We start from the raw sequence: 16,504 nt of genomic DNA, 5'->3' as shown, positions 1-16,504 counted from the left end.
ATCAATATATCATAAATAATAGAAGAAAGAATTCTTCAATTCATATATATAAATTGCTTCCTTTATTCAGTCATGCATTTAAAATAAAGTATGTATATGAATTATCCAGATGATTCATTTAATCGGTAAATGAATTTATCAAAAGGTTCCCTATGGAAGCAATATAATTTGGGCAACTATATTGCATAGTAGGCAAACTAGATGCTTCCGAAAGATATCATGAGTTGATATAAGTACGAATGACAATAATAGTCATGTCACTAGGGCATTAGTATGGATTAGCAGTTGGTGAACTGTTTTTCAAACGTGGCCGAATAACGACAAATCACTTGAAAAAACAAGTAGTCAATGATTTATCGTTTGGTTATATCAGTGCATGATGTAGTCCTTTGACCTGAGACATTGTGGTTGGATCCGATACGGATGCGTATGGTTCATACGGTGTATAAGTATGAGACTAGTCATGTTTCGTATGATAAAGCCTATTTGGTCATGTGTTGTTCATATGCAGAAACGAACGATGGTCAAGAAGGGATCCATTGACTCGAAAATATAGGATCAGGAGTACTGCTGACTCCATCCAGATTCGAGTTCTTGGACGAACATCAATAAATGTTAGAAATCAGAATCTCTGGCCAAAGTCTATTATTAGTCATACGAAAGCAAGTTTGTGATGACAAGTTCCGGACATATTGATCGACGATTCGATGATTCGATAAAAGATCGAGCTTAGGATTTTGACCTTCCATGAATCCGTACTCGATCAGGATATATCAATGGAGAGACTTTACATGCATGGTATATATGATCTGAAAAGGGTTCGATGAAGTATTTCTTCATTGTGGTTTAGGGACTACGGCATAGATGTTTACCATAGTCGTTGGGCCTCTGGACAAGTTTCTGGATTCATTTAGAACCAACTCACGGCTAATCCACGGTAGACCTACATGGTCACACCAATAGCCTTGAGAAGTTAGAGAAGGATAAGAGAGAGAAATGATTATTAGAAGAGGGCTAGCACCTTCCGAGGGTAATGACAGGATTCTATGGTAATAGTTACATAGAAATTATTTGTGACATTTTAAAGGTTAATGTTAGAGTAGATGCTCTAGAGCCAATCAATTATTGTAGAATTAACTCTTTGTAATAATTTTCATTGATCAATAAAAGGCATTTTATACTATATCGCTTAAATCATCATTGTATGTATTGATATATGCCCTTAGAATGGTAAAACCGTGACGAGGGTATCAAGTGTTTCAAATTTTGATAGTGAGAACCCTATGAGCATATAAGGTGGTCATTTTAGAAACGTTCGTAGCCCTAGTATTATTCTGAAGTAAGGGCACAGATAATATGGTAAGGTTATCATAGTGTTGAACGACCTTGTCGAAAGGCAGCGACTGATCTCACTTGTCAAGGTTGTTTAGTGACAACCTGGTGCAACACATGGGTGCTTGATGTAGGCAAGTTCACTGGACTGAACCACCAGAGGATTCCATATGGATGGTAACCCCAGTGTCTATGGAACAAATCCTTTAACGAATGGTGGTGCATGTGATCCTTAGACTTGAGATCACCAGAGCGCCTTGTGCATCGATTGGTGTAGTTTGACACTAGCCTAACACAGTTCTATTCAGAGCTGTCAATACGGTGGTGATTGGCTGCATTAAGGAGTGTATCAAGATTATGGTGGATAGATAGAGGATTCACCACTCCTGGGTACGGGAGAAGTTATCTTACGACATAATTCAATAAATGGCAATGACACTAAAACTGTGGCCACAGTGAGATTCAGTTGTTGCTCTATCCAATTTATAATACAGGTCATTGGTCCAGTAAATGAATACATAATATCGAGAGTAACCGAGGTTGACACTATTTCTATGCCACGGTCTCGTCGAGATAAGGAATGATGAAAGGATTGGATTGTACGGTAACCATATCATTGACAGTTAGCTGCTTCATTGAATCCGAATCTATCGGGTGGCCATGATGCTTTTTTAGGGGCCAATCTTGGTCTGTGTGTAGTGAGACGATTAATTGGTGTTAATCGTGATACTACACACTGCCGGTATGATAAGAAGCCCACGAGTCACACACATAGAAGATAATTTAAGAACCAGTTTATAAGAAGGGCGTTTTCGTCCTTTTAAATGAAAGGGTATTTTGGTAATTTCACAGTGCAATTAAATTTTCTGAGGTCGTAGCCCTTATTTAATTTGTTAATTAAAATTAAATAAGTGAAATTATATTTAAATATGTGTTCGCATATATTTAAATGAATTATTGTTATTGTTAAATGTTAATATATGAAATATATATATTAATTGAATTTAATTGAAAAATAACAATAGTAATTATTAAAATATCTAAAAGGGGCTGTTTGGATACAAGGGGTGTTTGTGTTAGAGCCCAAGCCTATTCCATGATGGAATAGGGCAAAGTGTGTACTATATAAGTCAACACTTTGTGAATTATTAAATTAATTCATTTTCCATCATTAAAAGAAAAATTCCAACCCATTTCTCTTCTCTCCCACGCCAGAATGCTTTTGCTTGAAACAAAGTTTGATTGATTTCTTTTGGTTCTTAAAGACTAAAGAGGATCTAGCAAATCCCTCTTTAGTTTGTTAGAGTTATCTTCGTGTGGACTACATTGGTTCGATCCTACACTTGGGTCGATAGCGAAATCCGTTCAGAGACAAACTTGGAGGAGCCTCCAAACGTGTGTATGATTTATCAACTGTAATTTTTGTGCCCTGATCTTGGTTCTAAGGAATGATCTATCATGTAAATTATTTTGTTTTTCCGCTGCCATAGATGATCATTTCCTAACAGTGGTGTCAAAGCCTAGGGTACCATATTTTACAGTTTTTGTGAATGGTAGATTACATGTATTTGATTGATAACATGTTGCCTTGATGAATCTGCACAAAATCTTCCATGAAAGAATGTTTTAAGAAATCAATTAATTGATTAATTTAATTTGTTGATGATCTAGAATTTGGAATATACTAGGTTATGGATTTTTGTTGAAATCAGTAGTTTAGATTGATTGCAAAATCCGTTTGGCGTACTTTGGTTGCTGGTTGAATTGTTCTGTTGCTACAAATCAATGTACGCTCGTTGCGGTGTGTGTTGTTGGCGTACACACTGATTGCAAAACCAGCGGTTGCCGCAGCGATATAACCCATCACCACGATCGAATGCACGTGGAGCGTGAACGCGGCGTTAATCAGCGCACGCTGAAGCGATCTAACCCATCGCCACAGCGAGCGCACTTCTAAGTGCATAGGGGCCAGATTATAAAGTTTCAAAACTTTTGGACCAAATGTAGATCTGTAAATTGTCAGAGGGTCATTAATAATTAACCCACCCAATTCAAAAATTGATTGTTTTTGAAATGTATGCCATGTACTTGTTTGTATATTGCATGGTGCCCGGTACATGAGCCTTAGACCTATGGTGAATGTTTTAATTTTTGAGTATGTATGGTTCCAATTTATAAAACAGGGCCTGCAAGTCCTGCCTTTCTCCTATTCTCGATGTACATTCTCTTCTCATCTCATTCCCCTCAAATGTAAATCGAGGTTTCTAAATTTATTGATGTAAAGAATTTTGTATAATTATTCTCACTGAAAATTTAGAATGATATTTTTGTAATGTACTTGAAGAAGGATCAAAGAAAAATACGACCATACTTGAAGATTCAAGATTTTATTACAGGACCCCTAAGTGACCTACCGATTCCTCTAGGCTTGAGGAAATTGGTTTTTAGTTGGGCCATGTACCAGCACGTTTTAATAGTTTGTTTAGAATGCATGCTAAGGTTGAATGTTCAATAACATGCCAAACAATGTCATTCTAACAAAGATAATAATCTGGTGAGACATTAAATAACAAACCCTCTATTAAAAGATATTAAGTCACGTAAGCCTTCCATCACCATGGTTTTAATCAAACCACTGTTCGTCAAAACCTTGTTCGCCAAAGCGAAGGGTACACTTCTACCAGTGGGAGGTTAAAATGCATTGGAGTTTTCCTTAATGGTGATGGGTTGACTTAAAATGACGGTTTTGCTTGTTCACCAAAGCGAAGGTTGATAAACGTGTCATAGGCATAGTAGAGAAGTACACATATTGTGTGTACGTGGTGGCATGTAGTGTCCACTCTACTGATACTGAGAATCACACTTGAGGACAATAGTTAGAGCCATTGGATTTTGTGATTGGCTTGTTGGCTTCTTCAAATTTGAGGTTGATAGTAGGAGCTATCAACTAGTGTGGATTAAGTTTGTTGGCCTACCTAATCAACTCATTTTGGCTTGTTCGCTAAAGCAAAGGTTTGAAATGGGCCGGATGGGATCTCAGTCCACTAGGAAAGTCAACGGGCTTTCCCGAGTTAATAGTGATGGCTATTGACTTGAGTAAAATAGTGGGAGCATCGTTTAATAAAAGGCCATATTAAATAATAATGAACTTTATAATGACTTTATCTTTTCTGCAATTATAGATTCACCAAAATGAGCATTATGAACTTGTGACCGATAATCGAGAAAGAAAACATGTTGGATGGATCCAATTTCTCAGACTGGTATCGTAATCTTTGGATTATACTCAAGTCGAAAAAGAAATTGTATATCCTTGAAAAGCCATACATGGCTGAGCTTGATCCTGATGCCACTCAGGAAGTAAAGGATACTTATCAAAAGTTCCTTGATGATATTGATGGCGTTCAATGCTTGATGTTAGCATCGATGACACCAGTGCTGCAAAAGCAGCATGAGAATATGGACGCTGCTGCCATTATTCTACACCTCAAGGAGCTTTTCGAAGGAAATGCTCGACATGAGAGGTACAAGGTGTCGAAAGCACTGTTTGGGAGTCGTCTGATTGAGGGAGCCCAAGTTGGTCCTCATGTGCTTAAGATGATAGAGCACATAAAGAGGCTTGAGACTTTGGGATTTGAGCTGGATACAGAATTACAAATGGATTTGATTCTGCAATCCTTGCTTGACTTTTATGCACTGTTCATAATGAATTTCAATATGAACACGATGGTGAAAACCCTGTGAACTTTTGAACATGCTGAGGACTGCAGAGCAGGACTTGAAGAAGTCCAAGCCTGTTTTACTGGTTGTTGCCAGTATAGGAAAGGGTAACAGCGATGGTAAGGCCAAGGCCAAACTCAAGCCCAAACCCAAATGACATGTTTCTCTTGGGCCTGAGAATGGCATAGGGGAAGGCAAAGTAGTCTGCTTCTATTATGGCAAGCCTGGCTATTGGAGGAAACACTACAAGGCTTTCCTCGCAAGCAAGAAAAAGTCAGAGGCTACAACTTCAGGTATATTTATGATTGAGATTAACTTCTCTCCCATAACATCTTGGGTCATTGACACAGGATGTGGTACTCACATTTGCACTGATGTGCAAGGACTAAGGCAGAGTAGAGTGCTCGCCAAGGGAGAGATAGAACTACGAGTTAGAAATGGAGCACATATGGCTGCATTGGCTATAGGGACTTACTGTTTATCTTTGCCTATGGGCTTGTTGTTGGAACTACATAACTGTTATTACGTACCTTCTATTTCTAGAAATATTATTTCAGTATCCGGTTTGGATAATATAGGGTATCATTTTGAGATATCTAATGGATTGTTGTCCTTTAGTTTGAATGGTATTCTATTTGGAATTGTAAGGTTATGTAATGGGTTATATGTTCTTGATTTAAATAATAAAGATATTCTCAATGTTGAAACCAAGAAAGCTAAACATAGCGATCAAAACCAGACATATCTTTGGCACTGTAGATTGGGTCATGTTAATAGGACCTGCATTGCAAAACTTCAAAGGGATGGAGTTTTGGACCCTTTTGACTTTCAGTCATTTGAGGAATGCGAGTCATGCTTGTTAGGCAAGATGACCAAGTCTCCTTTCACAGGACAAGGTGAAAGGGCTACTGAACTGTTAGGCATCATCCATAGGGATGTATGTGGTCCACTAATAGTTGAAGCTAGAGGTGGATATTCATACTTCATCACATTTACTAATGATTTCAGTAGATATGGTTATGTCTACCTTATGAGACATAAATCTGAAGCCTTTGATAAGTTCAAAGAATTCAAAAATGAAGTATAGAATATGTTGGACAAAAGTATTAAAGCTCTTCGGTCGGATCTAGGAGGTGAATACTTAAGCTCAGGGTTTTCTGAATACCTAAAGGAATGTGGGATAGTGTCACAACTCACCCCTCTATATAAACCCCAACACAATGGAGTGTCTGAAAGGAGGAATAGGACTTTACTTGATATGGTTAGGTCCATGATGAGTGTTAGTGATCTACCTGCATCATTCTGGGGTTATGCCCTAGAGACTACGACTCACATTTTGAACCGTATGCCGTCAAAGTCTATAGATAAGACTCCATATGAACTATGGAGTGGGTGAAAGCCTAACTTGTCTTATCTAAGGATTTAGGGTTGCGAAGCTTATGTTAAGAAATTAACTTCGAACAAGCTGGTTCTAAAATCCTGTAAATGTATATTTGAGGGGTATCCAAAAGAGACCAAAGGATACTATTTCTACCACCTAAAAGAGCGCAAAATTTTTGTTGCTCGTTCTGGTATCTTCCTAAAAAATGAATTTTTTCTAAGAAATACTAGTGGGAGAAAAGTAGAACTCGATGAAGTTCTAGAACCACAAAATATACTAGACGAAGAACAGGATGATGTGCCATAGAAGGTGGTTGAACATTATAAGGAGGTCATTCCACAACTTGTGGATCAAAGTGAACCGCCTCAAGTAGCATAGGAACTACGTAGATTTGGAAGAGTACGCCATGAGCTTGAGAGATACGGTTATCTCGTGACTCAACATGGTGACGTACTAGTCTACCAAGACGATGAACCTAGAACCTACGAAGATGTTATATCAGATCCAATTCTGTTAAATGGCTTGAAGCCATGAAATCTGAGATGGACTCCATGTACCAGAACCAAGTATGGTCTCTGGTGGAACCATCTGAAAGGGTAAAACCCATATGGTGTAAATGGGTCTTCAAGAAGAAGACTGCATTGATGGGAAGGTGCATACTTATAAGGCACGACTAGTTGCCAAAGGTTTCAAACAAATTCATGGTATTGACTATGAAGAAACCTTTTCGCCGGTTGCCATGATTAAATCCATCCGGATTATGCTTGTGATTGCTACATATCATGACTATGAGATTTGGCAAATGGATGTCAAAACAGCTTTCCTGAATGGAAACCTTGAAAAGGATGTGTATATGACACAACCCGATGGTTTCGTTCTTGATGGGTAAGTTGATAAGGTATGCAAGTTGTAGAGATCCATATATGGACTCAAGCAAGCTTCAAGAAGTTGGAACATTTGTTTTGATGAAGCCGTAAAAGAATTCGGTTTTATCAAGAATGAAGATGAGCATTGTGTTTACAAGAAAGTGAGTGGGAGTGTAGTGGCATTCCTAGTGTTGTATGTCGATGACATACTTTTGATCGGGAATGATATACCGAACTTGTAGTCAGTAAAAACTTGGTTATCCAAGTGCTTCTCTATGAAGGACTTAGGGGAAGCAGCCTACATCCTTGGAATAAAGATCTATCGTGATAGATCGCGTAGGTTGCTTGGCCTAAGTCAGAGTGCATATATTGACAAAGTACTGAAACGATTCAGTATGGAAGAATCCAAGAAGGGATTTCTTCTGATGTCACATGGTGTTTATCTCTCTAAGGAATTGTGTCCTAGAACACAAGATGAGAGAGATAGGATGAAGAGGATCACATATGCATCAACAATTGGATCCATCATGTATGTCATGCTATGTACTTGGATTGATGTCTCATGTGCTTTGAGCACTTGTAGTAGATATCAATCGGATCCAGGTGAGCGTCACTGGATGGCTATCAAGAATATTCTTAAGTACCTGAAGAGGACTAAGGATATGTTCTTGGTTTATGGAGGGGAAAATAAGCTCACTGTAAGAGGATACAGTGATACTAGTTTTCATAAGGACAAAGATGATTATTGATCGCAATCAGGGTTTGTATTTTGTCCCAATGGGGGTGTAGTGAGCTGGAAGAGCTCCAAGCAAAGCACTGTAGCAGACTCTACAATAGAGGCTGAGTATATTGCATTGTCAGATATGGCCAAGGAGGTAGTCTGGATTAAGAAGTTCGTTACTGAACTTGGTGTGGTTCCCACGATTGTTGATCCAATAGACATCTATTGTGACAATAATGGAGCAATCGCTCAAGCCAAGGAACCATGACCTCATCAGAAGTCCAAACACATACTCAGACGATTCCATCTCATCAAAGAGATAGTTGAGAGGAAAGATATGCAGATCAATAAAGTGCATACTGACGACAATCTCGCAGATCCACTGACGCAGCAAAAGCATGAAAGGCACTTGAGATCATTTAGTATTAAATACATGAATGATTGGCTATAGTGCAAGTGGGAGATTGTTAGAGTATATGCCCTAGAGCCAATCAATTATTGTAGAATTGACTCTTTGTAACAATGTTCATTGATCAATAAAAGGCATTTTATACTATATCGCGTAAATCATCATTGTATGTATTGATATATGTCCTTAGAATGGTAGAACAGTGATGAGGGTATCAAGTGTTTCAAATCTTGATAGTGAGAACCCTATGAGCACATAAGGTGGCCATTCTAAAAACGTTCGTAGCCCTAGTATTATTCTGAAGTAAGGGCACTGATAATACGGTAAGGCTATCATAGTGTTGAACGACCCTGTCGAAAAGCAGCGACTGATCTCACTTGTCAAGGTTGTTTGGTGACAACTTGGTACAACACATGGGTGCTTGCTGTTGGCAAGTTCACTAGACTAACGCACCAGAGGATTCCATATGGATGGTAACCCTAGTATCTATGGAACAAATCCTCTAACGAATGGTGGTGCATGTGATCCTTAGACCTAAGATCATCGGAGCGCCTTATGCACCGATTGGTGTAGTTTGACACTAGCCTAACACAGTTCTATTCAGAGCTGTCAATACGGTAGTGATTGGCTGCATTAAGGAGTGTATCAAGACTATGGTGGATAGACAGAGGATTCATCACTCCCAGGTACGGGAGAAGTTATCTCACGGCGCAATTTAGTAAATGGAAATGACACTAAAACTATGACCACAGTGGGATTGAGTTGTTGCTCTATCTAGTTTATAATACAGGTCATTGGTCCAATAACTGAATACATAATTGTTAGTAAACGGTCCCGTATACGCAGCGGAAACAAAAAAACAAATAATTCAGGGATCGTTTACATGAGCCAAGATCAAGGGTATAATTTTACAATTTTATCATAATAAGAATCTGCAGAAATATTAAACATGAGTTAAGAGAAACAAACCCACGTTGGAGGCTCCTCCAAATTTGTCGACGAATGTTTTGCTACCGATCCAAGTGTAGGATCAAACCCACATAGTCCACACGAAGACAATCTCAAAAGAACCAAAGAGGGATTTGCTAGATCCTCTTTGGTTTCAAGATTAAGAAGAAAACAAATCAATTGAAATAGATTATTGGGCCAAGAGTGTTTCTGCCGTGGGAGTGAAAAGAGAGGGCTGCTGTGTGTTTTATTTTCAAAGAAAAATCCCTTAATTAAAAATCACACTTTTCCTTTTATATTAAAAATCAATTTGCCCTAATCCCATACGGAATAGGCTTGGGCTCCAACCCAAACGCCCTATGTTGCCAAACACTCCCAATTTGATTTATTTTATTTTCCATCATTATCTCAATTAAAATCAATTAATATATATTTAAATATATATTAACATTTAACAATAATGATAATATATTTAAATATGTGCGAACACACATTTAAACGTAATTTCACTTATTTAATTTTTCTAACAAATTAAATAAAGGCTACGACCTCAGCAAATTTAATTGCACTGTGAAATTACCAAAATACCCTTTCGCCTTAAAAGACGAAAACGCCCTTCTTTCTTCTTGCATCTTAAATTGTCTTCTATGTGTGTGACCCTTAGGCTCCTCATCATATCGGCAGTGTATAGTATTGCGATTAACACCAATTAATCGTCTCACTAATACACAGACCAAGATTGGCCCCTAGCAAGGCATCATGGCCACCCGATAGATTCGGATTCAGCAAAGTAGCTACCTGTCAACGATATGGTTACCGTGCAATTCGATCCTTTCATCATACGTTATCTCGACGAGACGAAGGCATAGAAATAGTGTCAACCTTCGGTTACTCTCGATATTATTTATTCAGTTTCTGGACCAATGACCCGTATTATAAACTGGATAGAGCAACAACTCAATCCCACTGTGGCCACAGTTTTAGTGTCATTGCCATATACTGAATTGCGCCGTGAGATAACTTTCTCCCGTACCCGGGAGTGATGAATCCTCTGTCAATCCACCATAGTCTTGATACACTCCTTGATGCAGCCAATCACCACCGTATTGACAGCTCTGAAAAGAACTGCGTTAGGCTAGTGTCAAACTACACCAATCGGTGCACAAGGCGCTCCGGTGATCTCAAGTCTAAGGATCACATGCACCACCATTCGTTAGAGGATTTGTTCCATAGACACTGGGGTTACCATCCATATGGAATCCTCTGGTGGGTCAGTCCAGTGAACTTGCTGTGGTGTAATCGCCTACAACAAACACCCATGTGTTGCACCAGGTTGTCACCAAACAACCTTGACAAGTGAGATCAGTCACTGCCTTTCGACAGGGTCGTTCAACACTATGATAGCCTTACCGTATTATCTGTGCCCTTAGTTCAGAATAATACTGGGGCTACGGACGTTTCTAGAATGGCCACCATATGTGCTCATAGGGTTCTCACTATCAAGATTTGAAACACTTGATACCCTCGTCACGGCTCTACCATTCTAAGGACATATATCAATACATATTGCAATAACAATGATTTACGCGATATAGAATAAAATGCCTTTTATTGATTAATGAACATTATTACAAAGAGTCAATTCTACAATAATTGATTGGCTCTAGGGCATCTACTCTAACAATAATGTCGAGAGTAACCAAGGTTGACACTATTTCTATACCACAGTCTCGTTGAGATAAGGAATGATGAAAGGATTTGATTGTACGGTAACCATATCGTTGACAAATAGCTGCTTTGCTGAATCTGAATCTATCAGGTGGCCATGATGCCTTGCTAGGGGCCAATCTTAGTCTGTGTGTAGTGAGACGATTAATTGGTGTTAATTGCGATACTACACACTGCCGGTATGATAAGGAGCCTATGAGTCACACACATAGAAGATAATTTAAGAACCAGTTTATAAGAAGGGCGTTTTTGTCTTTTTAGACGAAAAGGTATTTTGGTAATTTCACAATGCAATTAAATTTGCTGAGGTCGTAGCCCTTATTTAATTTGTTAATTAAAATTAAATAAGTGAAATTATATTTAAATATGTGTTCGCATATATTTAAAGGAATTATTGTTATTGTTAAATGTTAATATATGAAATATATATATATATTAATTGAAAAATAAAAATAATAATTATTAAAATATCTAAAGGGGGCTGTTTGGATACAAGGGGTGTTTGTGTTGGAGCCCAAGCCTATTCCATGATGGAATAAGGCAAAGTGTGCACTATATAAGTGCAACACTTTGTGAATTATTAAATTAATTCATTTTCAATCATTAAAAGAAAAATTCCAGCCCCTTTCTCTTCTCTCCCACGCCAGAATGCTTTTGCTTGAAACAAAGTTTGATTGATTTCTTTTGGTTCTTAAAGACTAAAGAGGATCTAGCAAATCCCTCTTTAGTTCGTTAGAGTTATCTTCGTGTGGGCTACATTGGTTCGATCTTACACTTGAGTCGGTAGCGAAATCCGTTCAGAGACAAACTTGGAGGAGCCTCCAAACGTGCGTATGATTTATAAACTGTAATTTTTGTGCCCTGATCTTGGTTCTAAGGAACGATCTATCATGTAAATTATTTTGTTTTTCCGCTGCCATAGATGATCGTTTCCTAACAGTGTCAAGCAATAATTAATTGTATTTAATTATTATATCTTAAAGCGTTAAGATAAATGAGATGAACTAAAATAACCTTTTAATAGTTAAAGGGCAAAAGGGTAAACTTGTGGGTTGTTAATGTAAACTAGTTTAGTTTACATGGGCCCTTCAATAATATTGATTATTCAAAAGGCAAATTAATAAATGCTTGGGCTCTTTTTAGAATAAGATTTTATTGGGGCATGCAAGTGAAAAACAAGTAATTATAAAATGACCCATGTATATATAAATGCAAATGGTTGCATTTTAGGTTAAGTGTTCATTGTTGTAGTGTCTCTCTTTCTAGCTAGTATACTAGTAAAATAACAGTAAAACTCACTAAATATATATATATAAGAAAATATACATATAAACGAGTATAAAATTATGGGCACATATTTAATTTTCTTTATATACAAATCTTTACATATTATAATAAAGTCTCAAAATAGTAACTCGACAGTTTTGCCCAACTCTTCCGCTGCGTGATGTTCCAAGTGACCGCATCTCACCGGTTACTTGCAAAAGCATTAAAAACAATGGGGTGAGCACTAATTGCTCAGTAAGTAAACCCGCTATGCTACCCTTCTCTCTCCGTTGCTTAAATTCTGAATTTCTTTCCTTACTTCACACTTCCCCATTCTTCTCTATTCTTTCTCTACTCTTACTCTGTTTTTCTCTCTGTTCTTTCTCTGTTTTTCCTTCTGTTCTTTCTCTATTCTTTCTCTCTCTGTTCTTTCTCTATTCTAATTTCCCACTACTCAGATAATAGGCATGGTATTATGCATATATATGATGCAAATGCACAAATGCATAAAATATACATTTTCTTTTCTATTTTTCTTTCTTTTCTATTCTTATTCTGTTTTTCTTTCTTTTATGTGCTTCTTTCTATTCTTTCTTATTCTTTTCTTTTCTTTCTTATCCTTGTCTTTTCTTTTCTTTCTTATTCTTTTCTTTTCTTTCTTCTTCTTATTCTTTTCTTTTCTTTCTTATTCTTTTCTTTTCTTTCTTCTTCTTATTCTTTTCTTTTCTTTCTTATTCTTTTCTTTTCTTTCTTCTTCTTCTTCTTTTCTTTTCTTTCTTATTCTTTTCTTTTCTTATTCTTTTGCCGATCGGACTCGGTTGAGGCATAGATTTGAAACCTTGGCCGTCTAAGTGTATTCTTCTTTCTTGGGTACAGCTCTCATCCACATGCACTCTTACGGACCATACCAATTCTTCTTTCTTATTTTATGCCGCTCACTAAAGGCAGCGTGCATGCGGGGAAAATTCTTCTTGTCACTCACGGGTTCCCCATCACAACAACCTTTTCTTCTTTTTATCTTTCTTTAAATAAAAATTAAGATTTGAACTTCTTTAATATTATCATTTCTTTCTATTTACTCTTTAACATTCTTTAGTGCTCTTTCATGCTCTTATGAGTATGTATGCATGTAGATGGTTTTATGCTTATAATTCTTTCTAAATTCACATGTTTAAATGCAATTATGCAATATGGAATGCAAACAGTTCATTCTCTACCATCTACAAACTCATCTCAATATAACACATAATCATACTTATACATGCACTTCTCTTTGACATTTCATCAAACAACTTATGTGCACAAAGCAACTCTAATTTGGCTACACTTCTATCTCTTTTCTAAGCCACCAAAAATTTGGTATAACATCCTCCATATTTAACGCCAAACCTGTCCAAAATGTACACTCCAAAATTTCTACTCTAATTCTTCCAAATTTCATCCAAACTCGCATCAAATATCAAATATACCAACACTACTTCTCATGGATAAGTTCTAATCATCATTCAACACCAAATCCATCAACAATTCTTCATATAAAACACATATATATGTATAAAAAGAATTCTCTACACAATATTACTTAAATCATACTTAGAGTATGATTTACTTACCTTATATGTGAGCAATCGAACACTTTAAAAATCTTCTTTGAACCAACTCTCTTTCTCTTAAATCCTATGAACACAAATCATCAAAATTCAACACTTTAAAAAATTAAAACTCACTTCCTGGTGCAAGAATCTTACCTAAGGATGCTTGGGATTGAAAATCCACTAAAAAGTACCAAAAATCTATGAATTTCCCTTAAAGAAGAATTGAAGAATTGAGAGGATTTGAAGGTGAAGGTGGCGTGAAAATGGATGAAGAATGGCTAGGGTTTCAATCTTCAATTCTTGATATAACATATTATTATTTATAGTTTCCCATTTTGCCCTTGCACTTTCTATAAAATTCCATCTATTTCCCTTAGTCAATTACCAAAATGCCCTTATTTTTATTAACTTTTCCATGTTATTCTATCTCTTTTCATTGCCCATTTTTTCAACTTATTATGAGTGAAAATACCATTTTACCCCTAATGAAATTTTAAGGCATTTTCTTTACACTTTTTTCAAAATAACTGTAACGAAAATCAACTAAGGGTAAAAGGGCATAAGTAAAGCTACATACCTTGATGTGGGTGTTACAATTGTTCACTCAAAAGAAAAACACACAAACTCTCTCTTAGGTTCGGCCACTCTCTCTTTCTCTCAAGGTGGTGTTAAAGTGTGGAAGGTTCATAGCTTTGAATCTTGGCTTCATCAAACCTAAGCTTTAAGGAGAAGGTATAACTTTAATTTATGCTTTATTTAAAGTTTTTTGCCTCCTATAATCCATATCTTAGCTTGCATGTCTTGTTTACATGCTTTCCATCAATTTTTCCACCACCTCTTCATGGTTTTTCTTTCAGTAATCATGCGCACATCCATTTTGGTCCTATCAAGGTCGATCAAAATTCTCTGGTTGGTGCAGATTTCTGTATCAACATTTTCTTATATTATTTTTTCTCTCATTTTCCAAATTAAGTTATTATTTGTTTTTCTTTTATTTTATTTTCTTACCAATATAATTTTTTTTTTCATTTATATTTTTACCGAATTATTTGTTTTTCTTGTTAAGTATATTATCACACATTCTAAAAACATTTAGCGAAATTAATTATTGTAAAAACTTAGCAAGATTTTTTATTCTAAAGATCCACGTGATGGCAATGGAAGAGCATGCTTACTTGTAGTTTTAATACAATATGGTATTCTTTACTATTCTTGCTATTGACAGAGAACTATAACATCTTCTAGGTTGAAGAGAAGTTTAAGAACTTCAAAGAAAAAAAAAAAAAAAAAAAAAAAAGGATTTTTCTACAAACTGGAATTCCTCTCCCTCTACCCGAAAGATCCATCTTTTTTATAGAACCCAAATGTTACATGAACACTTAATCAACCCTAGAGACAATAATGAATGAGCAATAAATAAAGTCTATTTAGGGTAGGAGATTTTAGATAAATCTACAACTACCCAAATGCTATGAACACTTAATCAACCCTAAAGACAATAATGAATGAGCAATTAATGAAGTCTATTTATGAACAAATATACTATAAACAATAAATATGACTTATATGCATGAGACACGTATAAGCATTCAATAAGCAATACATATGAGAGATAGGGAAGAGAAATGCTCAGATATTATAGTGGTTCGGAGCTATATGCACAAGCCTCCTACGTCCACTTCTTCAAAGCAACCTTTTTGAAGTTCCACTAAAATCAGATTTCGCCTTTACTTTAGTTTTCACAAGATTTTGCCTTTACAATAGATTGACAAGATTTCGCCTCTAGATTTATATGATTTCACCCAAAGGATTAATAATAAAGTGTTTATGAATGATTGTCTCCAAGCTAGACTTGTACACACAATAAAGGTTTCAAGGTCCTTTGTAAAGATATTCAAGAATGAGTACAAAATGAGAGTTATGATTTGGATTTTTGAGCTTAGGTATTATGTGATAATGTTCTTGATGTATTGTCACTTCAATCTCTCTTGTCTCTTGTTCTTTTGAGCAATAAATCGTTGAATTTGTATCTCACCAACTCAAACGAAAAATAGAGTTGTTGTTGCATTTAATGCAATTATGCAAAGCTATAGAATTTAAAGGAACAGGTGTCCCATCATCACAAACAGTCATTCCTAACACCAATGGACACTTTTTTGTTGATTTTGAGATCTTCAAATGGTCATTCCCTTTATTAAACGTGACGTTCCCCTATCACGAACGATGTTCCATCATTTGGAATGGTCGTTCGAACTTTAGTTATTAAAGTCTAGAAATTCCAGAAGCATGAACAACTTCCTAGAACGATCTTGAATGTTTCTGGAATAGGCATTCGTCGAGGTCGTTCGGGCCTGACACTTGAATTCCAAAACTATTATGAGCTCGCAACTTCTAACCCTAATTCTTCACTTTGACTGAAACGAGCATTCCACCATATGGAACGGGCGTTCATTTTCTAATGGAACAATGTCGTTCACTATGGAACAGGCTTGATGGACGGTCATTCATTCTGGTCATTCTTTCTTTAGATGTGTGCTT

This window comes from Pistacia vera, unplaced genomic scaffold (assembly GCF_008641045.1).
Source record: "Pistacia vera cultivar Batoury unplaced genomic scaffold, PisVer_v2 Contig636, whole genome shotgun sequence".
Classification (NCBI taxonomy): domain Eukaryota; kingdom Viridiplantae; phylum Streptophyta; class Magnoliopsida; order Sapindales; family Anacardiaceae; genus Pistacia; species Pistacia vera.
Note: the sequence above shows the minus strand (reverse complement) of the source record.